The sequence below is a fragment of the Condylura cristata genome, unplaced genomic scaffold (genome assembly GCF_000260355.1).
Source record: "Condylura cristata isolate star-nosed mole 26May11 unplaced genomic scaffold, ConCri1.0 scaffold00008, whole genome shotgun sequence".
NCBI classification, from domain to species: domain Eukaryota; kingdom Metazoa; phylum Chordata; class Mammalia; order Eulipotyphla; family Talpidae; genus Condylura; species Condylura cristata.
Window position 1 is genome coordinate 47,696,591 of NW_004567109.1, and position 26,978 is coordinate 47,723,568.

Here is a 26,978-nt window from a genome sequence, read left to right on the forward strand (position 1 = left end):
CTGGAATCTTAAAGCAGAGAATGTATGTCCTTGGCAATGTTGATCTGTTTCAACTATTTCTTTTGCAGAAATACAAGGAAATTGAGAGTTGCTCACAATTAGCATTTCTGACTAGTAAAAGAGCTAAGAATAGATATCAAGCACTCTGTGCTGGCTTTGGTGGTAATGAACATGAACATTCCCTCTGTAGAGGATCCTAGTAGTGACCTTGATTTGAGTCTGCTAGCAGACAGAATGAAAGACAGGACCCCCAAACCTAACTGCTTTATTTAGGTTCTAACATCTACCACATGAAAACAAGCATACTCTGGTGTGTAAGGCCTCTAATAGAAAAGAATTTCAGGACCTCCCTGGCCCAAGAGATTAAGTTGCAGTCCTATGAAGCTATCTACAGCTACTGCAGCACAAGTTCGATCCCCAGCCAGAGAGTCGACCCGCTTGGCAAAACAGACCTCTCCTGACTCACCCACTGCTCCCTTCAGCAGTGTATTTCAGTTAGTCTGCCTGTTCTGCTCCCTACTCTGTCTCTGGTGAATCCTCTCACCTCCTGCACCTCCAGCTTACATACAACTCTGGTATGCATAAATAAACAAATCTTTTTTTTTTTTTTAAAGACTTTCATACAATTACTGTTCATTAGAGAGAAGAGAAAGAATATAGTGAAAACAGTTTCCAATTAAAGTTACACACCCCCTCTCTCATGGGTAAACAGGATTGGCCCAAGGATAGTCGGCTGAAAAGCTTGCCACAATGCTAAAGCCCCTTCTTTCAGTAACCAAAAGGAAATGGTCAGAAGGAGCTAGACAAGTCTGGAAGGAAAAGAGCAAAATCAAAACCCAAGTCATTATAAAGACTGCCATTGTCAGCTTCCTTAAGGGTCTCTCACCCACATTTCTGTTTCTTTCCATGACCCCAAGTCCTTGGTGATGGAGGCTAAGAGTAGACGGAGGATAAAACATGGAGGAAACATCAAAATAACAGAACCTGGCACTAGATGACCAGACTCCAGAGGTGGGAGGATAAAACATAGAGGAAATATCAAAATAACAGAACCTGGCACTAGATGACCAGACTCCAGAGGTGGGAGGAAAAGCGATGAACGTAGTCATTAAACAAGCTATAGCAAAGTAAAATATGTAGTAATGCAGACTAAGTGGGGATAAGGAGATTGAGTCTTTGTAAAAAACTAAAAAAGCAAATTCAAATTGACCTCATTCAACTAAATATAGGAAAAAAAAAAAAAAACACCTTAAGCACCTTCCCTAAAAATAATTAAATAGCAGTTAACAATTCCACAAATGAATGAACCCATCCCAAAGAGAAGACTATAAGGGGCACAATGGGTGAAAGCATAGCACAAGGCTGCCACAGCCTCCTCAGTTTGAGTACGAACCTTGCCCCCAAGGTGACCTACATGGTCCAGCAGACCTCTCCTGCCCCGCTCACTGCTCCCCTCAGCAGTGTACTTAGTCAGTAGGCCAGTTCTGCTCCCCATTCTGCCTCTGGTGAATCCTTTCACCACCCCTGCACCTCTGGCCTGCATTCCAGTTCTATGCATAAATAAATCTTAAAAAAAAGAGAAGACTGACAAAAGGTTGCATCTCCTCCCTTCACAAGCAGCAGAGGCAGCTCCTTCCCCAAGGCCATCTTCCTGTGATTGTGCTGGAGACCCTTTTAACAAGCCTGTAGTCTGTCCTTTTCAGAGGCAGCTCTTCCTGCCCACTTGTGTCCATGCAAACACTCTTTCCTTCCTTTCCCTTTTCATAATGAACCTGCCCTTTTGGGTCTAAGGAAACATCTCTATCTCATCAAGAACCTGTCTGGGAAACTCACCTTGTGCCATGAAAGGGGCGCTCTGATGAAACTCTTCTCTAAGGACCCAACACCTCTCCAAACTGACATCACCTGGTACAAATCCAAGGTCATGAAGCAAGCACAGCTTTTTCTTTCCAATTCTCTCTGTTCCATGTCTTTCCAACATCTGCATAGTCCTTCTCCCAGTCTTTTCCAAATTCTCCTGGTTGGTTGCTGTGATCCTAGTTTCCTTAGGGCAGAGCGGGGAGTCTGGAACCTGCCTTCCCATGGAAATAACACTGTTATAAACTGCCAGTACCACAGTATCTGTTCTTCAAGAACTACAGACTTTTTCTGAGTAAAGCAACTTCCTCCTCCTCAGGCATTATTCAACTGGTGTAAGACAATGCTGAGACATTGTCTTATACTGATGCTTGTTCCCCTTGGGGCTGAGCTTCAGTAGCCAAAAGGCAGCTGTTTTAAATAACTTATCACTTCGCAGCTGCCTTGTCTTTTGTGTCACACAGCTTTTCATCCCTAAAAAAGACACCCCTGTGTTCCCTACCCCTCCCAAGTAAACTGTTTGTCCCAGAATCCTCGCTGCCTGCATTGACTCCAGGAGAACCCAACTGAGAATGAAGATGCTCTCTTTACCCCAGACTGCGTTCACCTGGGTTAGTTGTTTAGCTGATTGTTTTAAACTTTGTGCCTGAATCATTGTGGAGACCTGGAAAATAAAGAATGCTATCAGGATACACTTTAATGGTTATCTTGAAAGAATATTATAGTTTGACTTTTATTTACTCTGCCTGCCCCTCTCTTCGCTTCCTCCTCTCAAAAGACAACAAGTAATAAAACAGACGTATTTTCTGACACTGTTAATAAGTATAGTATTTTCAGAAGCCAGGCCAGGCAAGAGCTAATATAATGCTTTGTAAGGTGCTACTTTCAGAAAAGAGAAACAGTCATTTTCTCAGCAAATTCAGAAACATCTCAGTTATGTAAAATGCCAAATCTGCCTATGGACTTTCTTACATCATCTCTGTATTTTATGTTCTCTTGAGCATAAATTTGATATTACCTTAAATTTCTCTTTCTACTTATCATTATAAAATAGAAACTTTTACAGAGATGAACTATTTCTTAAATGTTTAAAAATATTTTTCCATATCTTAGATTTAAATGGAATGAAACTATTATCTTTGGGTTGTGGGTGCCAATTCTTTCTCTCTCATTGCTGACACATGCTATAATTCAATCTCTGTGTCCTGTTGCTGTTCATAAACCAACAAGCTCTGGTGGTTTATGTCATCAGCAGAAAACCTGAGAGTGAATTATAGCCTTGCATTCAATCTCTATGTTCTGTGCAAAAATAGCCAGTTTTTCAGAATGTGCAATTTAGAGACTTGGGAACAAGAGACTAATAATGTGTATTTCTTGTAGCCTGTGCCAAAGTCAAAGCAATGAGCATTCAAAATAAAAGATTGATATAAAATCGGTTCAAAATACACCTATAGCTTTATGGGCAACAGAATGTTTTCATTAATATCTGGAAAACTTGAGTGAGGGCTATAATTTTCTTGTTTCCAAACTTCTAGAGAGTTTCCCCCAAAAACCCAAATTTATATTCCATCAAATTTGGGAGGATAAGTATTTAGAAACACTAACTCATGAACAGTAGAGGGTCCTTATACTTTAAGTATTCATAGCATTCATGTGAAATGTTCAAATAACTATATGAAAAAATAAACATACTAATTGCTAAATTGTGTTCATACACACACACAGAACTGGGGAACTAAGGTATAGGCCAGAGGTGTGGTGGGTGAGAGAATTCACCAGAGACAGAGTAGGGAGCAGAACAGGCAGATTGACAAAGTACCCTACTAAGGGGAACAGTGGGCAGGTCAGGAGAGGTTTGCCACGCCATGTGAGTCAGCTCCCTGGCCAAGAATCAAACTCGTACTGCAGGAGCTTCGGAGAGCTTCATAATGCTGTGCTTTAACCAGTTGCTCCACTAGGAAGGGCCCCAAATTGTCCTCTTTTAAAGGTTGCTAAAGAATTAAATATTTGGGATGTGGGTACCAATTCTTTATTTCTTATTACCCAATTGTTAATTGACAATTAATTTAAATAAACTACTACTACTACTAACACACACACATGGTATCTATATCATTTAATTACTTTCAATATACAAATACGATATTCTAATACATGAATAATCTTTTTAAACTCGTTGAGAATTAAAGTACAAATAAATGTGTTTAAAAAAATTTAAGGGAAAACTCTTATCTCAAAATAAAATTTTTGTGTTAGAATGTAGAATTTTATATGGAAACAGTGTTTTATAAGGCAATGTGTAAACCTGTAACATATGGTCTTCAGGGAAAAGGTAGGAGCAGGTTTCCTTCCCCACCCAGGGGAGGTGATCCTGAGAAGGAGGAGAAAAAGAAGCTGAAGAGGAGACTGCCAAGGAAGGAAAAGGACGGAGAGACAGAAGGAGACCAGAGGTGGCATGTGGAGAAAAGAGAAATGGGAAGAAACTGCACAAACACTTCTTGGCCTTGGGACTGTTTGAAACAAACTCATATCATATCATAGTTATATGGTATTTCAGGTGGGGATGAGAGACCCCTTGGGAAGATTAACAGTGGCAGCTTTTATCTTGATCTTGACCTTTCTCTTGTCCTCCCAGACTTCTCTGGCTGTTCTGCCCCTTTTCTTTGGCTCTTTTCCAGAATGTGCCTTAGACTTGTGGGTTTTCAGGCCTCAGTGGCCTTGCTTTGGGTCAACCCTGTTTGGCTGGACATTTACTCACAAGGGAGTAGGGGTAACTTTGGGTGCTTGATGGAGACTATATATTTACTCTTTGTGTATTGTGCACTGATTGTATGAAATTTCCTTTTTGTGTCAGGTGGCAGAGCATATTTAGAGTGGGCAGTTCTGGGGGTTCTGGGGTTTCCCTCTTTCTACCCTATAACAACACTTTGAGATAAATGCCTTTAATTTAGTAAAAAATGTGTGTCAGTTCTCATGTTTTGAAAAACTATATGTCCTCTTGATCCTCATTCAATGCTAAACAAGTCAAACATATATAAACATACATACGTAAATATGCATGTGTGTGCCATATATATATGACTTGTTTATCATACATATATTTGACACACAGATATATATTTATTTATGTATGTTTATATATGTATGACTTGTGCACATATAGGTATATATGTATGACTTATTTATCATACACATATATGACACACATGTATATTTGTGTATGTATGTTTATATATGTATGACTTGTTTAGCATTGAATGAGGGTCAAGAGGACATACAGTTTTTCAAAACATGAGAACTGATATATATGTGTATATGTGTGTATATATATATATATATATATATGTATGTATGTGTGTGTTTGTGATGAACTCACTTTTTTAAAGATTTATTTATTTATGTATACATGAACTGATGTATAGATGGTGAGACGGTTTACCAGAGACAGAATGAAGAGCAGAACAGGCAGATCTACTGAAATACACTGCTGAGGGGAGCAGGGAAAGAGACAGGAAATATCTGCTACACTATGTATCCAAGGTTAGCTCCTTGGCTGGGAATCAACTCATGTCACAATGGCTTGATAGCACTGACTTTATCTTCTATCACATACATCTCTGTCCTTAAATAAGTGTCTACTGTAATGGGGGAAGTTGTACAGTAAATAAAAAAATAGTTACATGATATTTCAGGTGGGTATGAGTGTTGTGAAGAAAATGTGGTATCAGAAAATGGAGGATGAGGTGGCATTTTATATAGGATTATCACAGAAGGCTCTCTTAGAAGAAGTGACTGATGTCACTTCATACAGATATAATTAAATTATTGGAATAATTTTTCAAATAAATGACTTAATCCAAGCCAGTGAAGTAGTGATCAATTACTCTTGAGATTTTGAAAATAACATCAGAATAATATTTAGTCAGTTGGATGGAGAATATGAAGCAAAGGAATCAAATAAATTGCCAAGGAAATGCTCTCATTTGTTGGAAAACGAATGAAAATATACACTCATCTGGGTGACAAAGATAATTGGCTTGAGCAAACACATACAAACTGCATAGTTTAGAGGGTGCTGGCTCATAAAATATTTTATAATTTTTGTCAAAAAAAGATTTAGGGCCTCACATGTGGCACAGGAAGTTGACCCACATGGCACAGAAAATCTCTCCTGTATTGCCTGCTGCTGCCCTCAACAGTGCATTTCAGTAAATCTGCCAGTTTTGTTTCCCACTGTCTCTGGTGAATCCTCTCACCCTCCTGCATCTCTGGTCTAACCCAACTCTTATATGCATAAATACATAAAATAAATATAGTTTTAAAAATTAAAGAAAGTACTGACAAACTTAATTCATTAATAAAATTTCATGAGCCTGTACTTAAATAACAGTAAGGGTTAAATAAATAAGACTAAAGGTGAAAAAAGTTTGATAGAGTCTATTTGATATAGTTTGTTTTGCACTCATAAAAATATGAAGGTAATATCTGTGAATGGTTTAAAGAGAAGTCCTAGATTATTTCATCATACTGACTTATAAAATTCAAGTGGCCTGTGGTTTTTATTTTTTAGTCTCACAGACCAGATATTCTCTCTCCTACTTACATGGTCTTAGGGCTTATGGAAAAGATCACATAGCTTAGCTTAGTTACACTTTTAATTAAATGTGTCATACCATATCACAGTGCTAAAAATACATCATTGGGCATTCCCTAAATTTTGACTAAGTTGAAATAAGTATCTTTCTTTTTGAGGATTTTGACATCAGGAAAATATAATTCATTGGGAAAAAATGTCCTCAATTTAGCAGATTTATTGAAATGCCTCTTTATCTGGTCTCTATATTTTATCTGACATTCTTTACCACCCATTTTGTTCATTAATTTTTACACAAAATTATTTTCCAATCCATGTTATAATAACTTAGTTATACAATTTCCCAATTAAGAGAATGACATTTGAGGAAGAATAGTACTATGTGAAGCTAGGTTTGGCCATAGGGAGTAGTGGAACCTGATTTTTACATGGGTACCACCTTTCTACTATAAATATAAAAGGGATATTGAGATTTTTTGATAGGATTCAGATTTTGGAATAAAGTCATTGCATTATCCCATATGAAAAGGAAATAATAATTGTCAGTTGTCTCCTTAAGGTATACTTGATGTGCTAACTTTGTAGCTCTATAGCCTGAGTAGTCTTAGTTTTAGAGCATCCTTTAGTGAGAAGCAGATCAAGAAAGAATGGAGGTTAGCGTCTTGCTTCCCTCATCATTTTTGGAGTTGTCTGCAAGTATCAGACACCACATATTAGGGTATATTCTACAAGAAGTTGTGATATTGAATTATAGAACATTCCACTGTATATGGAATGCCTCAAATCATTATTCAGGTCATTTCTTTGGGGGAGATAAAGGCATGTAAGTTCAGCAGAGATATTGATTTTGTTAAAAGTAGGGAAAACAATCTGCTGCCGGAAAACCTTATTTAAGCATTTCTATATATAAACTTCTCTGTCATTATAGATCTATATTTAACCATATCATTAGAAATAGTACATTAAAAAATGAAAAAGTTGGAGAGGAAAGAAATGATTTGATTATGAAATAATATCAGGATGGTCAAATAAGCAACCAGCATAAGTATTTAAAGCATATGTCCTTGGGAGCTTACATAGCCCAGCAGAAACTGCTCAGGCCAGCAACCATGATGTCACTGAAATACAACCCTGACAGAAATTTCTAAGTATTTGTCATACTGAGTAAAGAAAGGTAGCATTCATAAATGGGCATGACCCACTTATTGCCACAGACATCTAAAAATAAGACACAAACTATAATTAATTTGCAACATGATGGAATTTTTATTTACTCAGACAAAATGTCCTGACACTTCTGAAAAACTAGAAGTGAGGCCCACATTAAAAAAAAAAAAATGACTATGTAAAAAGTTCTGAAGTTGAGTTTAAGATAGAAAGTATGTGATGAGTAGAAAACTTGTGTCAAGTTTACTAAGTTCAAGGTATTTTATTTAAAACTTTTTAATAGTTGCTAGTTTCACATATACAGGAATGTAAAACAAAAATTTTGTGTCTTACTCTGCTCAGGATACTGTAACAAAATACCACAAACTGCAGGGCTTATAAATAATGGAGATACTTTTCCCTTACAAATAGAAGGCTGGAAAGTCCAAGAGCAAGGTAACTTGGTTCCTAATAAGAAACTTCTTTCTTTATTGCAGGTGACTTTTTCTTGCTCTTTCCTTGTAAGAAGGGGAGAAAGAAAGAATGAACTTTTTTGTCTACTTTTAAAGGGCACTTACCCCATTTGGAGGATCTTACCCTCACAACCTCATCAAAATCTAATTACTTCCCAAAGGCCTCATTAGTTGATATGATCATATTGGGTGTCTGAATATGGGGGCAGGGAGGAAACATTCAGTGTGTAACATTTGGTAATTACTGTACACAGAAAACACTACATAATAACAGCTTATCATGTGGACACTAGTTTGAAATTAGAATCCTACAAACACAAAAATAGTAATAGTACATAACACTCCTCTTTAAAATTAACACTCAAATAGAAATAACAGCAAAATAAAAAGTAAATTATTTTTATTGACAACAATATATTACATACAGTTATACAGATTAACTAGAAAAGCATATAACATAAATCTGTAACAAAATTGTAAGGGATATAATTTAAATTTTTAAAATTCTGAATTTCTCTTCTTATGGATCTCTCAACTACAACTGAAATAATTTGAACAAGTGAAATAATTTTTAAAATTGTCATCTATAAAGCTGAAAAAGTTTGAATATAAACTGTGATTAGGATTTTGCTCTGAGCACAAGATCCTATGCAATAGTAGATGTACAAATAAGGTTTCAGAGAGTTCCACATAATAGAACAGAAGGGAATGTTTTAACATTCAAAGATAACAATATATTCTGGCCTGTAATAACCTTTCTGTTTTTATTTATTTCCTTATTTACATTTAAAACACTTCCATTTGGTAATCTGCATTCATAAATCAGATCAAATATAACTCCCTATGAAATTTCCCTTTAATTTCTGAATAGTGAAAGTCCTATTTCAGTAAATCCACCTGTTCTGCTCCCCATCTGTCCATGGAATATCCTTTCACACACCCTTCCAGAACCTCTGGTCTACACCAAGGTACTAGGAGGTGAATTTTATTTACAAAAAAAAGATGGAGATTTTTAAAGATGCACATTTAGTAGTCATCTGGGAAGAAATATTGCTAAATGCTTTTTAAGATTAAATTTAGTTATGAGAAAAATTGAAATTTTGTTCAAATATAAGTTGTAAATTTTATCCTATGTGATAAACTTTTCCAGGCATCGGTGGATATTACTGAATAAAAACAATTATTAACACTAAACACCAACAAAAACAACATAAAAAAATGAAAGGAAACAATTAGTCCCTCCAAAAGTCAAGATAAATAAATACTTGTTTACCAAAGCAAAACAAGGACATATAAGCTTTACAATGAAAAGTTCGATTTGAAGTCTGTGTGCTTAAAGGATAGAATGTAATGAACATTTGATAAAAGTTGGATAAAGATTCAAAGCTTTTGTTGATTATGAGAGTGAAGGCTTAGTATTTCCATTACTGAATATTTTCCTGCAGCTTTCTTCAGCAGATACTAAACTTGTAAGAGCAAAAGCTTTCAGGAAGCAATAATAGCATTTGGGAAATTTATTAAAATACAAAAGGATCAAAAGTCTTTAAAGAACTAATCTATGTGGTGATCTTGTATTCTCTTTGTACAACTAAATTGAGTCCAAAGAATTAAACTGAAACTGTGGAAGTGTAATTACACAACTAACTAGCCACCTGCAGTTCAGAGAGTGTCAAGTGAATTGGGTCAGATCAGAATGAAGTCAGATATTTAAGTGAGAAATAAAACACTTCCTTGGCCCTGTGATTGGTCTGCTAGTGTGACTGTGAACTAGCTGACACTCTGAATAGCAAAATTGTCAAGGTTTCACATCTTTGCTCTTTTGTAATCATTTAAACTTCCTTAAAAAGACATGATGAGATGCTTAATTTGGCAGAAAAATACTCAAAATATGAAAGTCAAATGGATAATTCTTTTTTTTCCTTGTATGTGAAAAATAGCAATTAGATATCAAAATCTCCAGTATTTTCCTATAAAAAATAGTGGTAACAGCATTAGAAACACATGCATCTATTATAACTTATAAAATATTTTCTCATGTAGTGTTAATTTGCACTCTATAATATCAACTGAGGAAAGTTAGACAATCTGATTTTTCCAAGATTTAACTCATAAATAAGAGATAGGATTCATTCTCCAAAATTCTAATTTTAAATTACTAACCTCTCAAATGATATTGCTACTATATATCTATGTATTAGTCATATATAGTTTCCACCAAAATCCATCAATGTTTTCCAGAAATTGTATTTATGAGCCATTGAATATTAAGGATAGGTGATTAAGAGATGGAAAGAAATAAGTTTCACAGTACAAATCTAATAGGCATTTCATATATTTCTCTTTAGTTAATACACCAGAGGATGTAGATTATTTTGGAGTTGAGTTTGGAGTGTTGGGTCCTTGGGTTCACTCTGAGAAAGTTTTCACCAGAGCTCCATTTTCAGGGGCTCTGGTTTCAAGTTTCCCAGGCAAGTTTCTCCATAAAACAGAGATGTTAGTTATATTTAAAGAACAAGTTTATTAGGGGAAGGGACAGAAAAGAGAAAGACACTTTCATAGATAAAAGCGGGCAAAAAAAGCTGCTTCTTTGTGGGGGCAGCTTTAGGATTTTCTGCTTCTTTTGAAAGGGAGGGGCTCATCTTTGTGAGTAGATTGTCGCTAATTTTAGATGACTATGCAGAAGCAGAAAGAGACCTGAAGTACAGAGGAGAATCTACAAAGGGCCCTATCTCCATATCTTTACACTCAGTTCCAAGTGTGTGGTCCAGACACTCCCTACAGCAGTCTGATACCTGTTTGGGCCCAGTATCTTGGGATAAGGAACTGGAGTCTAAGGATCTTGATTTCTCTAGCTGGGTTAATGGTCATGTTAGTTAATCCCTTCTACCCCCACATCCTGTATGAGTTAGGTTTTAATCTTGTGATACTTCCTCTAAGTTTTCTATTCTTTCCTCCATCACTGAACACTGTAAATTGAAAAAAAAAAAAAGTTTAATGTGGTCAATTCTTATATAAGAGATAAAAGAAGCCATTAACAAATCACAGTTCAATAGTCAAGACTTCTGGAAAGTCAGAAATCACTGCCTAAAACTTGACATATTTTGACCTCTTGTCTTATGTAGATATTATTTTCAGGTATCCAGACTTACATTGATAGAGGAAAAGTGTATAGTTTGCTAGTACTTCTATATATGTAAATTGTAACTCTTCAATAGGTGTCATATTTTTGGCATACAAAATATAGTCCACTGATTGAATCCAATAATGCAAATTCAAATGAAGTTTTTTGTTTTGTTTTGCTGACATGAACCTCTGGAGCATAGTAGTTCGTGACAATAGTGAAACAACGAGATTATTAGTTATTTCATGGACTCAGCTAGACTTGCTAGTTAGTCTTTTATGCAGAAGGCCAGGCAAGAGAATATTTACAGTTTAACTCTGCTATGAAAGAGAAATTTCATTTAGTGTCAAGTAGTGTGTATGAAACCAGAAATGAGTTTATCACAAAAGAGTTGGGAACTATTTCTGATTTGTGAGTCAGAACTGTAGCTTTATGCTCCTTGAAATGCAAAGGAGTGTTTTAGTCAATGAACAGAGCTAACCCACACTTAGAGAAGCTTTTTTGTACTTTGTGGGAGTTCATGTTTTTAGAAAACATTCATCCAATCTTGCTGTTGCAGCTGAATTAGACTCTATCCTGGGAGAAAGAAATCTTAGTTTGGCTGTTGCATAGGTTTTGTTTTTAACTTAAAAATTAATTTTTAATATGCTGCACATATTTAAGGTCGACACAATATGTGTTTCAGACGTATGAACCAATTTTACACACAGTGAGATTAAATAAGGTGTATCGGCAAGTGCATGCGTGCAGAGGTTGAACAAGAGGGCACTTACTTGGTTCTATTTGTGTAAATGGTTGAACATAAATAAGAGAAAAGATCCACCAGGAATACCAAAGCCCACCAGAGACCACGGTTATGCTTCTTGGTTATAAATATTTTAACTTGTTGAAAAAATAGCCGTTTAACTAACATGACCAGAGAAAGTTGTCTTACACAGTCTTACACATGGAAAATTACTTTGAATAATCAGCTAATACAAAACACCATTACACAAAATAATGCAAAAGAATATGTCTGGAGAAATCCTTGATCTTCCTGTATGAGCTGTCAAATTCATTCCAAAGTTTGTGCTGCAACCAGAAATATTAATGTGAGGACTTACAGACTAAAAACTAGTCAGATGACTTAATAAAGAGATTTATATAATAAAAGAAGAAATGAAGAGGAAAATAAGGAAAAAAGCAAAGCCTATGAGTGGATGAGACCTAAGAGGGCAAGTTTGATAATGTGCTAGAGCATTTTTGGAATTGCAGTTGATGAGTAAAGAAAAGTTTTCAGAAATTTTATGAGTATTTAATGAAGACTTGAGATTCATTAATTTGTTATTATTCAGTTATTTTTCATTCAGCTAGTGGGTATTTTAAATTTTTGATTCAGTAGTGTTAAAAAGTTCTATAGAAAATTTCATTCCATATTGTGGCATCAAGGTATTTGATTTTATTTGAAGCTATTTATAACTTAAGAAAGCAATGTTGGCCCTCAGCCTCTTTATTTTTAAATTATAGCATTGTTAATAACCATAAATATCTACAAATTTCAGTCTATATATCATTTTCTTCATCTATACCCAAACATAAATTTACACATAGTTACAGATATGTCAAGGAATGAGGTACTAGCTGGAGGTGCAAGAGTGGTGGAGGATTCACTTTAGTGAGAGAGAGGAGCAGAACAGGAAATGGATGAAATACACCCATGAGCGGGGCAGTGTGTGAGACAGAGATGTCTGCTGAGCCATCAGTCACCCCTCTGGCTGGGGATCCATCTCAGGCTGAAGCGGCTGTAGCTAGCTAGCTCTGCAGTTTGCTGTGCTTAAACCCATTGTGCCACATTTCATAGCTACTCCTAGATCAAATTAAATATCTTGGTCCCTTGGGGAATCTTATTCTCTTATGACAATGGTGTTCAAAATTACATTAATTTCAAATCTTCAAGATAGTGCCATATTCATATTATAGCTATGTTAGGTTTTTGAAACATACACTGGACTACAGTATTCTACCTCCATTATAAAGTTCAGTGGTAGGTTTCCCTTTTGTGCTTTAGACAAATTCTTGGGGGTATATTATAGTTTCCTAATCTAGGCTAACTCATGGACATTATGTTTATTATTTTATTAGTCATCCTAAGTGGGTTTCCAGCTGCAATCCAACAATGTTTTCTATGTGCCATTTTGTTTTCCTCCACCTTGAATTACTTACTTTTTACTATTCCATTCTGTTCTCAGCTTGTTGTGTCAGAATAGATTTAAAATACCTAGAAACACGGTGGAATACCAACTCCATTTCCTCCCTATTCCTTTGATATTGTACTTTTCACCTTTTCTATTTTTCTTTGATCTAATTCTAATTTTTTATTCTAATTGCATTGATCAACAAAAATATTTTGATACTTACTATGTGTGAACTTTATGCTAGCTACTAGCACTTAACAGAAACAAAAAAGGGAAAGAATTTTGTATGTGTGCCATCTGAGTGAGAACATAGGAAAATACAAAATAAAAAGTCACTTTGAAAAATATTATGGAGAAACTTTTTAACAATTGACTTTTGTGCTTGCATTACAATATTTTTTATTATGATATGTAGAAGAAAAGACTTTTAACAGGTGAGTTTGAAGATGAGATTTGCTTTTCTTTTGGAAATACTATAGGAAAAGTAGATGGTTAGATAATCACTGTTTTACTTCATGAATGGAATAAAAAAACGTAACTAAATTATTAAGCAATGTCTGCAAGACTGGTTAAAGGTAATTAGACCCCTCCCAAGATTAACAGTGCACTGAGGAAGTGGGTGGCTGAGTTCTCAAAAGTGGACTTAGTCTCATTAAAATTTATTTGAAAATTAATTAAGCTTTTTATCAGGAATGATGATTTTTCCCAAAAAGGATTTGTAAATTACAACTTGAACAAAGTTTCTGTCCTAGGCCAGCTTTGGGTCAATTTTTCTCCTTTCACATAAGTTTGTGACAATTAGAATTGAAGGTCTGAATAAGGGATTACTAATTGCCTATTATGAGGAAAGAAAGGAAGGTCAATAAATCTCACTCAAAAATTACTTCTGAGATAAAAGGATTTATCAGCAGTAGAAAAGGAATATCTGCCATAATTTGAATCCCTGATAAAATGGCACAAATGAATGGGCCAGTAGTTTACTACTTAAATCAATCTAAAAGTTCTAGTCTGGCAGAACTCTGGAATGAATTGCTGATAATAAAAGGGGGCTGCATAGAAATCCAGCTTGCATGTGAGGAGCTGCAGGGAAATGAGCCCACTCAGAGACAGCTATATGTCCATCATCAGCAAAAGGACTTGTGTGCATGTGTACACATTATTTATATTAACATGTACATATACATTTATTTTAATACACACATATATCAAATATACATATACACACCTATGTATGTGTATAGGTATCAAACATACACATATATGTGGATACACACATGTACATGTATATTTGATACCTATATACATACACTTTTTTTTTTTTTTCATAGAAGAACTGGGGTATAGACCAGAGGTGCAGGATTTAGAAGATTCACCAAGGACAGGGTGGGGAGCAGAAATGCATATTTACTGAAATGTGCTGCTGAGGGGAGCAGAGGATGATATAGAAGAGATCTACTGCCCCTTATAGGTCAATTTCCTGGGATCAAACTCAGGTGTTTAAGGGTGAGAGTGCTAAGATTTAACCCCTAGGCCACAAGGGAGGCCTGAAACCTGAGATCTTTAAAGATGTAAAGAGAGAGAGGAATGTTGAGAATAAACATTAATTTTTAGACTCAATAGTAAGATGTTTATGTATCAGAATAATTTCCTCCCTCTTTTCTTACTTGCTGTGGACCACAGAGGTAGAGTTCACTTACCTAAAAAATGAAAATGAGTCAAGTGATTACATGAGTAGTTAAGAAGGTGCATTTTCTAAAATATAAACTATCACTTAGTAGAAGGGTTGAAATTAGCAAATTGGAGAGAATTAAGATGGAGAGTTATAATGGGAGTGATTAGTGAATTCCACCTTCAGTTAATGAAAATGATGACATCGACACTCATATGTTTCTCGTTAGAATGATATAGACTTTAAAAACTCCATAAACTCTCTTAACCTTTGTAACCTTGTTTTTAATCTTTGCTATTGCAAATAATTGTAAGGTTTTTTTTTTTTTTTTTTGTCATATTTATTTTGTTTGTATCCTGGTATTGGTTAGCAGTAAAACCTTTGGCAGACAGCATTGACCAGAGATAATAGCAGTGAAAGTGAGTAGCTAATAGCTACATTTTAGGAAGCACAAATTTAATCCTGGAAACTACTTTATGAGTTAAATATATTACAGTATCTAGAAGTCCATATGGATAAGGAAATTTAAGAAAATTTCTCAAAGTCGCGGAGATGAGTTGACCTTGATACAAACAGAGGATCTTTGTTTTTTTTGTTTGTTTGTTTGTTTTTTTTTTTTTAAAGATTTATTTATTTATTCATACAGAACTGGGGTATAGGCCAGAGGCTCAGGGACGGTGAGAGGCTTCACCAGAGACAGAGTGGGGAGCAGAACAGGCAGATTGACGAAGTACACTGCTGAGGGGAGCAGCAGACGGGTCAGGAGAGGTCTGGCTCGCCATGTGGTCTCCTCCGGGGCAGGCGGCAGCCGGGAATCGAACTCATGCGGAAGTGGCTTCAGATTCTCAGTGCTGTGCTTTAACCCGCTGCGCCACCAGGGAGGGCCTCTTTGTTTTTTTTTTTAACTTCAACGTCTAAACTGCTAGCCCTATGCCTTCTGTGCAAACACTGAATGTTGAGCTTTACTCTTTCTTACCACCACCATTCTTTAATTCAGTAATTATAGATAATTTATCTCTGAACTATACTTCCTTGCATGCAATGTACCCAAATTGAGGCCTTATTTCTTCAAAGCATCTTTGTTTGTCCTAGTCATGAAGGGATATTAGTTTCTTTTTCTTCCTAAAATGCTTATCAGTGGGAGAATCAAAGAACAGGAGAGCTAGAGAGAGAGCACTTTCTTTAATTTAAAGCCAGGTTTAAGGGTGAAATCCCTAGGACTGAGAATGTGTTGACTCTTTAGGAGAAGGAAGAGTTAGCTGACAAAGAACATGAACTTGAAAAGTGAGTGAGACTAAACAGCATAACAGTAAGATAATACAAAGTTCAAAGGTGTGTGATCACATGACTTTGAACTTAGTCTTCTTTTTTTTTTGCACTATTTCTTAGAGTAATCTATAATGCTTCATATGCTTATTGAGAGGACTATTGTGAGAATGGCAGTATAAACCAGGAGGACGTGGTTATGATTTTTATATTGTTTTCGGTATTCATATTAGAAACTCCCCATAAAAGAAAAAGCAGAATTATAAATCCAAAAGTATTTCCATGATAATGTGTTAAAGAAAAGCTAGAAAAGAAAATCTCATACAGCCATCAGATAGGAAATGTGAAGAGATCTAAATCAAACTACTACAGTTAGTGCCCTCCCCTTTTTTATAGGAAGTAGATGCTTATTCAATATTTATCAGATTGAATTGAAAATAATGTAGTGATTGCCATTGCTGTTTCAGTGTTCAGTGTGTGAGATAACTTTGTGGATGACAGGAAGTAGGAAATAGATCTTTTGCATAAGCCAAAGTTCAGTCTAAGTAGGAGTTACTATTAATAAATTATTTCAATCATATTTTTAGACTATTGAACAAATACTAGTGCTGAGGACAGGGACAGTAATACAGATTTGATCCCATTTTACATAAAATGAAGTGTCAAGAAATTGTCTTGGAAATAGAAGTCATTATTAAAAGGAAGGACTTGGAGTGTGTTTTCTGAGTGTCCTTTCAGTGGTGGACTGGACATTCTTTACCTTCTTGGGGTTATCTGACTCTGTAAGTCTGTGTACCTTTAGGAGTCTCTTATATCAAGGAAAATCTGCTTTAAAACTCTATGGGGATGAAAGTTACTTTATAGAAAACTGACAATAATACAAATATTTCCTACCCATAGATATACTAAAAACTTTATCCAAAAGAATAAAACCTCTAAGACATTTTCATTTGAACCAATTTTACTATCTTTTTGTTTGCTTAAAAATTAATGAGCTGGGGCCCTTCCTGGTGGTGCAGTGGGTTAAAGCACAGCTCTAAGAAGCTAAAGACACTTCAGCATGAGTTCAATCCTGGCCTGCCCTGGAGATGATCCACATGGCATGGCAGACCTCTCCTAACCAGCCCGCTGCTCCCCTCAGCAGTGTACTGTGTTGATCTGCCTATTCTGCTCCCCACTCAGTCTCTGGTGAATCCTCTTACCACCCCTGCACCTCTGGCCTATATGCCAGTTCTGTATGCACAAATAAATAAATCTTTAAAAAAATATTAATGAGCTAAATAAAATCCTGGATAAGTGTTCATTTAATGTCTGACAGTGGCTGTGATTTTCTTTCTTGAAAGCCTATTTTCACAGAAAGGAAAAAATTGAAGTATCTCTTAGGTGCTCAGCACTGGGTTCAGCAATGCTATGCTAACCTGTTGAATCTTTAAAACAACTGCACAAGGAAAAAATTCCTTGTGGAGTCTTTTATACTCTTATTAAAGAAAAAGCTATTTGATGGCTTGTCAAAATAGGGAAAGGTAAACTTGATTCATGGCTACTGCTGTTAAGTGTAGGACCCACTGCAAAGGGGTTTTGCAATGATGAGAGAGATATTGAGCTCAAATCTGAATACAACAAAGAAAAATGGGACTTGATAACCAAGGAAGAAGGTGGGGTCTATGGATTGAAATTACTTAAAGGAACCACCTACAGGTAAGGGGGGCTGTGGGCTCAGGTAAATTTGCCTGATGAAATTCGTGCTGATGCAGCCAGGGTGATCAGATATCTCTTGGGGGTTGGTTGAGAATGAGGAATTCAATGATGAGCTAAGGAATTCAATGATGACGCTGCCGCCGCCGTCATGCCGAAGCACGAGTTCTCAGTGGACATGACCTGTGAAAGCTGCTCCAACGCAGTCACCCGGGTGCTCAACATGCTGGGAGGGGTGCAGGTCGACATCAACCTGCCCAACAAGAAAGTGAGCATCGACTCCGAGCACAGCGTCGACGCGCTGCTGGAGACACTGGGCAAGACTGGGAAGGCAGTGGCCTACATCCGGCCCAAGTAGTGCGGCCTGGCAGCATGGACCGCAGCACACAGGCCCGGAACTCCACCGCCCCGCCCCCACTGCTGCGGTTCCCTAGATGCCAATAAAGCCTCTGCGCCTGTCAAAAAAACAAACAACAAACAAACAAACAAACAAACAAAAAAACGACTGACTTGAAAGGACTCTAAGATGAATATGGAAACCCAAACACTCAAGTTGAGAAGAGAGTTCAGAAGTACTTGAGTTGAGTTTGGAAAAAAAAAAAAAAGAGAATCTTTGTCATCGATTATAATTCTGAGGTTTCAGGAACCTCAAATATTTATGAAATTATTACAAAAGTTTATTATGGGCCCAAGTAGTAAATACTAGGTAGAAGTGAACTGAAATTATGGAACATTTAAACATGCAGGATGCTTAAATATCTATATTTTGTTATTAATTTATAATGTACCATTATGATCTATATTAATATATATTTATTATGATGTAACTACTGATGAGAAAAAATTTATCTTTTATAAACTGGAACTATTGTTTCTGAAAATGGGCATTGAAGAATTTTGTAACATACTGTTGAACTAAATATGCTCTAATGTTTCTTACTCTGTGGAATACTTGAAATTTTTTCGCCCCTAGACCTTATAAGGTCCTCACCTCTAGCACGAGTTCGATCCCCATCCAGAGAGTTGACCCACATGGCACAGTAGCCCTCTCCTGCCCCACCCACTTCTCAGTGGTATTTCACTACATTGGCTTGTTCTGCTCCCCACTCTCTCTCTGGTAAATGCTTTCAACCTCCATCCCTCACCTCTGACCTATATCTCAATTCTTATATGCATAAATAAATAAAATAAATCTTTAAACTGGAAATAAGTGAACTTGTTATTTTATTTTATTTTTTTATTCATACAGAACTGGGGTACAGGCCAGAGATGCGGAGGGTGAGAGAATTCACCAGAGACAGAACGGGGAGCAGAACAGGCAGATCGACGAAGTACACTGCTGAGGGGAGCAGCGGGCGGGTCAGGAGAGGTCTGCCACGCCATGTGGTCACCTCCAGGGCAGGCGGGAATCGAACTCATGCGGAAGCGGCTTTAGATTCTCAGTGCTGTGCTTTAACCCGCTGCGCCACCAGGGAGGGCCGTGAATTTGTTATTTACCATTAGGTAGACCTATTAAAAGATAAAAGAAAGAAAGAAAAGGGACAGGTAAGCTAGATGCAAATAAATCATTTTAATGAGCACAAAACTCACAGTCATAGCCCATGTTCTGAATTTGTAACATGTCACACACTCATTACAGGTCAGCTGCTGCAGTTCTTGCTGAGATTGTTCAAAAGTGCATGTACATATTTATCTATTAAATGGATCTCATTAAGAAAGGTAATGAGTAAGTTGTAGTGTGGGATATTTTAAACTCATATTTATTTAACTTTAAAATGACTATTCTTTCTTCTAAATATCATCTTACTTGCCTGTGTAGACCAATTCTACATTTCTATATCATTTTACAGTTTTATTATTTTTTGTTTCAATGTTCAAAATCATTGATGAATAAAAATCAGGTGGTTTATTTGCATATCCTTCATATTGGATAAGAAACTATTTGAGCAATATGGTAACTAGGTAAATTAGATTTGTCTGATGGAAACTCATGTGGTCAGTCAGTCAGAAATAGCCATGATTTTTAGATCCATATGATGCTGTAGTTAACTTAGCTTTAGCTCTATCAAGTGTTTTTACAGAAATCAGAGGTATTTTAAGTTATTCGGTACCCATGAAAATAAATTTTCTACACATGAAAAGCTGAAGCAATTATGAAATTAAGAGAGGTCAGCATGACCATGTGCCTGGGCACTACTGGTATTACAGTTATTTATTCCATCACCTGTGCCTTTCAACATTCTGTTTTGTAAGAGTACTTGAAGCATAGCATTTTTGTCCTTAACATAGCTATCCTTTAGAAATCTGCTCCACGGGGCTCAGAATCAAAAAGAAAATTCTCTGCAGTGCAATCGGACAAATTGTTTCTTGCAAAATTGTATGCTAAAAGGAGTACCACTTCTTATATTAAGTAGTGTGGGAGATAGAGGGACATATTCAAAATACTGAAGGAACGATTTTACATTGATAATTTTCACCGTAATGAATACCTCTAGGGATGCAAATTTTATAGCTTTATCTCACTGACCTATGATGGATTCCAGATAAGAAGGCACATCCAGAACAAAAGAACTTAACATTGATTGTTAATATTGTTTGCAGCCCTTTTGCACTAGGTAGATGAATACCAGCTCTCAGATTTTCCCTCTTGTTCTGCTAAACAATGACCTCTGTAACCTGAAAGAAAATTAGTAGTGTGCAAGAAAAACATTTTTTAATGATCTTGAAAAAAGGTTAATTACCTTAACAACCAGAACTGTGCATTTCTTCCCCAAAACCCCTTTAAATTCCCTTTGCTGTTGTACACTATTTGCCAGGTATTTACATCTCAAATGATTCCCCCTTTTTTTTTCCTCTAAAAGAACTGACCTTTTTTTATTTAGACTTTGGGCTTATCTTTCATTTAAGATATTATACAAATAAGATCTATGAGTATTTGCAAAATTTGTTGATATTCTTTTTGCATTTATCTTTAGTATAAAAATATTTAAAGCTATCTATAAAAAGGTATTGCCACATGTTTCACTTGGTAAATAAGATATTTAATTGATTAAAACAGTTTATTATTAAGGAGGAAGCATTACATTATCTTTTCTGTATCTTATTTTTTCTTAATGTGCTTTTAAAAATCGTTTAACATGCTTTAAAAAAAATCTAAATTGCAGTGGGATTTCTTATATTATTGGAGTTCTAATAGCAGTATTTTAAAGACCATGAAGCTTTCCTGTTACATATGTTCATCAACAGAATATACTCTAAGCAGTTTTTCCAGTGAGGTACTTTGAAGACTGTCTCTGTTTCCACATTGCAAATCAAGCCTTTTATGTATTGACTGCCAAAATGTGAACATGACTTTTGGCTTAGAATTCATTTTAACTCAAATTTTCCCTTTGTTTTAAATTTCTATTTCTTCTCAAAGATATTTTCTACATAAAATTCTTTTAGCTAAACGTGCATGTGTTTTAACAGACCAATTTCTTGGATAAAAACTGTTTCTACATCGTATCAGAAACTATGAATTAAAGAGTGAGATTTTTGTGGATTGAATAGTTATGTGTTCTACATAGTGCCAAACATCTAAAATTCTTTGAGTTTGTAAAAATCCAGATAGTTGGTATTGTGAGGGCAAAACCTCTGGAATACTGACAGAAATGTTAAGTTATTAATTTTTTTTCTTGGTTATCTACTACCAATTATTCAACCAATCATCATCATCAATAATCTTTTTGAGTTATTTATTTAACACAAATCAGATTATGATACTGATTTATACATTAAGGACATATGTCATCAAGAAAATGAATTATTTTTTTCTCACAGATTATAGTTGAGTTGGGCAATGCTAGATGTAGTTTTAAAGCAAAATAAATAAATTAATAAATTAAGATCACATATGATGCAGAACAGAAAATGCATTCTATGAGTTTGAAAGCAGGAAGACGATTCTCCACACATCTATTTTATTTCTGTTCATGCAGGCACTGATTCTCTTTGTTCCAGATTATCTTTTTACAAATGTTTGTAGAATATATAAAATTAGGAGTTAGGGTATTGTGTCCAGCAGGTTTCTGTGCTGCTTAATATGCCAACAAAGATAATCCCATCATTCAAAGATTAGGTACATTTACTTGCAATACCTTATAGAAAGTTAGGGTGCCTTAATTTAGGGTTCCTCAGCTAGGATTCAAAAAGCTCTATGCTAAGAATCCACCTTGACTACTTCTTGCCACCCTATGGGATTTGAACAAGGGAATTACTGATTCATCAGTAACTTTTCTTACTTAGAATTTAGGGTGAAATCCAGACGCCAGAATAATTAATATTTTTGTTGTTGTTGTTTTGGGGAGTTAATGCCAAATTAAAAAACTCTGAAAACAAAAACAGGGCCCTCCCAGGTGGCGCAGGGGGTTAAAGCACAGCACTAAGAAGCTAAAGCCACTTCAGCATGGGTTCAATCCCAGTCCACCCCAGAGGTGACTCACATGGTGAGGCAGATCCCTCCTGTCCGGCCCCCTGCTCCCTTCAGCAGTGTACTTCATTAGTCGGCTTGTTCTGCTCCCCACTCTGTCTTTGGTGAATCCTCACACTGCCCCTGCACCTCTGGTCTGTACCCCAGTTCTGTATGCATAAATAAATAAATCTTTAAAACAACAACAAAAGAATTTAGGGTGAAATCAAACCTCATATAATAAATGCAGAAGGAATTGGTGAAGGTACAGGTGTAATTAGCTAATTTATTCTGGAGGGTGAAATTAAGAGGTCATATGTACAAGACAGAAGATTGCTAAAGTTTGCTAACTTTCAAAGATATACTTAGTTTTTCTTTTTTTTTTATTTCACTTGGCATATATGAGTATAACTTATAGTGAAGAATCTCTTATTTCTTTGCCCAAAACATGTAAAGATGGTAATTTTTATTTTATTGGCAATCTTATTGCCAACTAGATTATTTCTCCATATATTTATTCTCCCAGTAGATTTTTGGTTATCTCTGTTAGATATCATCTTGTTTCAGTAGCATAGGTTTAAAAGTATGGCAACGCTTACTGAAGAGAGGTGCCTATTAAGAGATTTAATCGTGGGAATGCTTATATTCAATAAAAGTTATCAAAAGGCATTATCATAATGAGGAACTTCAGCTCTGCTCAAGTGCAGCACCTTATGAATTATGCTAAGCTATTTGGAACTACAATGCAACACTAAATTAGGTTCTTCTTTCGTTAAAAAAAAAAAATTAAAGCATAATCAGTTACTATTCTCTGCGTGTTTCTAATTTCTACAATGCTGCCTTGATTTTGTAAATGTACAAAAATCATGTCTTTTCTACACTCCCTTTTCCTGTTTTTAATGTCACCTTACATCATTTTTACTTCTTTTTTCCTAGCCCTGGTTTTTGAAACCAAATGACACTGATAATAATCCTTCAGGGTGAAACCCAGCAAATGCTATTGCCATTTTTTTAAAAGTCATACTAGTCTTGCAAACATGTTTCCTCCATTTAGTAAAAATAAAAGAGATAGAACAGAAAAAGGAGATCATGTATATCTTAAAATAACAACAGCCATATGACAGTTTCAGGCCTGTGTTTGGGAAATTTGCATATATCCCATTAAGTCTGCTTGAGCTCTACTTTCAAATTTTGATGTTGCCAGTCAATTTGCAGAGGTCAATAATATCTTTTTCTATATGCAAGTTTTCTATAATTATACCTCAATAACTGACAACTGGCCCTGATAAAAAGACAAGAAAGACAAGTGTTTGTTGCAAGAAAACATCAATATATGGCATTTCATAGACAGGACTACTCTGGAAAGACTGCTATTTTTGGACCATTAGCATCAAGTCAAGGTTTCAAATGATAAATTCAATTAGACTGGAGTTGACTAAGTGATCTGAAATAGTGTGCATTAGAAGCAATGTGTAAGTGTGGAGTTCATTAAATGGCAGTATCAATGTGATCACCTTTTAGTAACATAATCAATTTGCTGGGCTTTGAATAGTGGTGGTCAGACTAAATTAAACTTAATGTACATTGACCAAGTAATTTACAGTATCTAGATTTACAGTATCTTAGACTAAAGAATGATGCCTTTCAAGTTTTCCTGGAGCAAGGAGAGGAATAAATCTTAAATGAGCCGAGTAAGGTAAGGAGGCTTGCCTTTTGTTTGCTTCCAAGCTTTACAATAGTTCTTTTCTGAAGTCTGAAAAAATGTCAGACTAATCGGAATCCTGTGAACTCCACAGATATTTGAGTGCTGCATTGGCAAATTGGTATTCTATTTGCATTCCCATCAAAGCCTTTAAGGTTTATATTGCTGAATTCCTACTGACAGGTGCTATGCAAGTAGCAGCATTATGATATGCTGGAAATAGTCACTGTAGTTTAATAAGGAATTCATGAAGATTCAAAGATAGGACAAGCAAAAACAGTTCAAATTTATTACAAGCACATCTGAAATCTTCATTTTTTAAGCTAGTTCCTTAATGTATGACATATGAATAAAAGAATAATGGTACAGATCTTAGCAGAATGGTGGCCACATGTGTCATATTCAGATATATTTTTCAATAATGTACATTTTTTCCTCCAGAGAGCTGTTACCTATTAGCATATGATTTGCCAATAACTATCCCAGCCATGTCCCATATTTCATACTTTCACTTCAAGTGTCTGACTCTTTGATAATTCAGGAGGAGAAATTTTGAGGCCCAGTGGAACTCTGATTTGTTTGTGCTTTCTGTGATCTTTAGGATAAATTGACTTCCTCTACTTCACCAATAGTTGGCACAATTCAGAGTCAGAAAATACTACATATCAGAAATTCTAACTAACAATAAATAAAATAACGGCTACTAAATAAAACACCTCATTCAACTGAGGATACTTAATAAAACCTCTCAGATTTTACATAACTTCCCTTAAATTTCCCTTTAAATTTGATGCCAGTGTTAACTGCTACTCTGTTATTCTGGGCTAGGGGGTGCTAAAACCTTACAGCTGAATGAAAGCTGGGCCTTTGAACTGAAAACATGATGTTTTATCAGTCTCTTGTCAGAAGAGGTAAAGACTGTGTGTGTGTGTTCGTGTGTGATTGTGTGCATGTGTCTTTGGGTGTGCACATGTCCATAGCTTTCTATCCCATTAAGTAAGGTTACCTAAAAAAGAAGTTTTAGTAGGAATATTTCTAACTCTTGATTTCTTAAATTTACTTTTAGACAAGGTATTGTTTTTCTTACATGCTTGTTACTTTTCTTTTACAGTATTTGAGTTCTCCTCGCAGGTGTAGTTCTAGATTTTCCACCACTGTGGCACCCATGGTCCACCGCCACAGTCCCTTGTGATCTTTTTCCCTCCCATGTTTTGACCTTTCCCCCTCTCCCTCATGTCGCAGAAGCCTCAGCTCTATGGGCAGCATACAAGTTCAGTCTTTTCTGAACGTTTGTTTGGTTTCTATAAATTCCACATATAAATGAAGCCATCTAATATTTATCATTTTCCCTTCTGATTTATTTCACAACTGTTGATTTTTACACAATCTACGTGGATGCTTAAAGTAATTTTGGATTTTGAAACACCTGATTGTCGTACTTTAGTAAAAACGATTAAGGACAGCTTTCCTTAGATGAATCTTTACATTTCTTTGTCTAAATGTTAAGACCTGTAATTATAAGAATATTGAAGTTCTGACTATAAGTGTGCCCATTCAGAATTTTGTTATATAATATTTATTGTTAAGTTCATTATGTCTTAGATCAAACTAAGAATACTGTGATTTTGAAGCAATGGTAGCTTACTCCATTATTTTTATAATTTTCTCACAATAGGCTATTTAAATAATTTTGGGAAAGAGCAAGATTTGACTAAGTTGGAAAATATTGCAACTATCACCAACTACTATCACCGTTGTCTTCATCCTTTCAGAGATATCAATATCACCTCGAGATTTTTGTATTTTGATACATTTAATTAAATGACACTTTCCTTTTTAGTTAATAATTAAAGATGAGATATTAAAGAAAAGGCTATAGAACAAAAGCTCTTTTTGTGTATATACTGCAAACTCAGATATAGAGTTCAGTAAGTTTTGGTGCTTTCCTAGTGAGCATATCAAATTTGGTAGGCTATTTTAGGGAATTTGAAAAGTAATGCAGTCACCTAGTTGTTTAAATCCTCTCTATCCATCACCTTTTAAAGACAATCTCCTGAATCAAAAGATTGGTGAGGAATAAGGATTTGTGATTTCGATTGAATTAATTTTGGATGCACAAGCTAAACTACAATGCAGTGATAGTACTGATAAGTACAGAATAAGTGAATATTAGTTCTGTCCATGGGAAGCTCTGTCTAATCTTTCTCTCATACTGAGGATGGAATGTGGACCCAAAATAGGTTTAATTTCATAAACTTAGAAAAAAGCACCTCCCAAATTGGTTTAGTTAAGTAATTTACATAATATTACATGCATTTCTTATGTAGGAAATCTGTGGACTGATTCTTGTCTGAAAATATATTTAGTACTTCCCAGAGGAATGATGTTTTGTACTAAATAGAATGTTTTCATTTATAAGAAAGCTTCTTTCTGGTCCAGGATTTGGGAGGTGGTTATACAATTAACTAATTCAGCAATAGTCAATAATAACCTAGGTCAGTGGCTGGATTGGCTTTGGCAACAGCTAGTGTCTTGTCAACTGGCACTAAATTTTAGGTGGGGAAGTAAAGACTTGCAGAGAAAATTTGCAGTATTTTTTAATAAGTGAATTAGTCTAGGTAGGTAGTGTTAACATATCTCAAAGAAAAATTATTTATCATCTATTTAAAAAAATTATTTATTTATGCATACAGAACAGGGGTACAGGCCAGAGGTGCAGGGGCCATGACACAAACTATGCAACCTCTATCGACTGACATATTCCCGATGGAGACGGAAATGCTCTGAAAAATCAGACTTTCCACACTAACTTATGTTATGACCTCCCTTTTTTG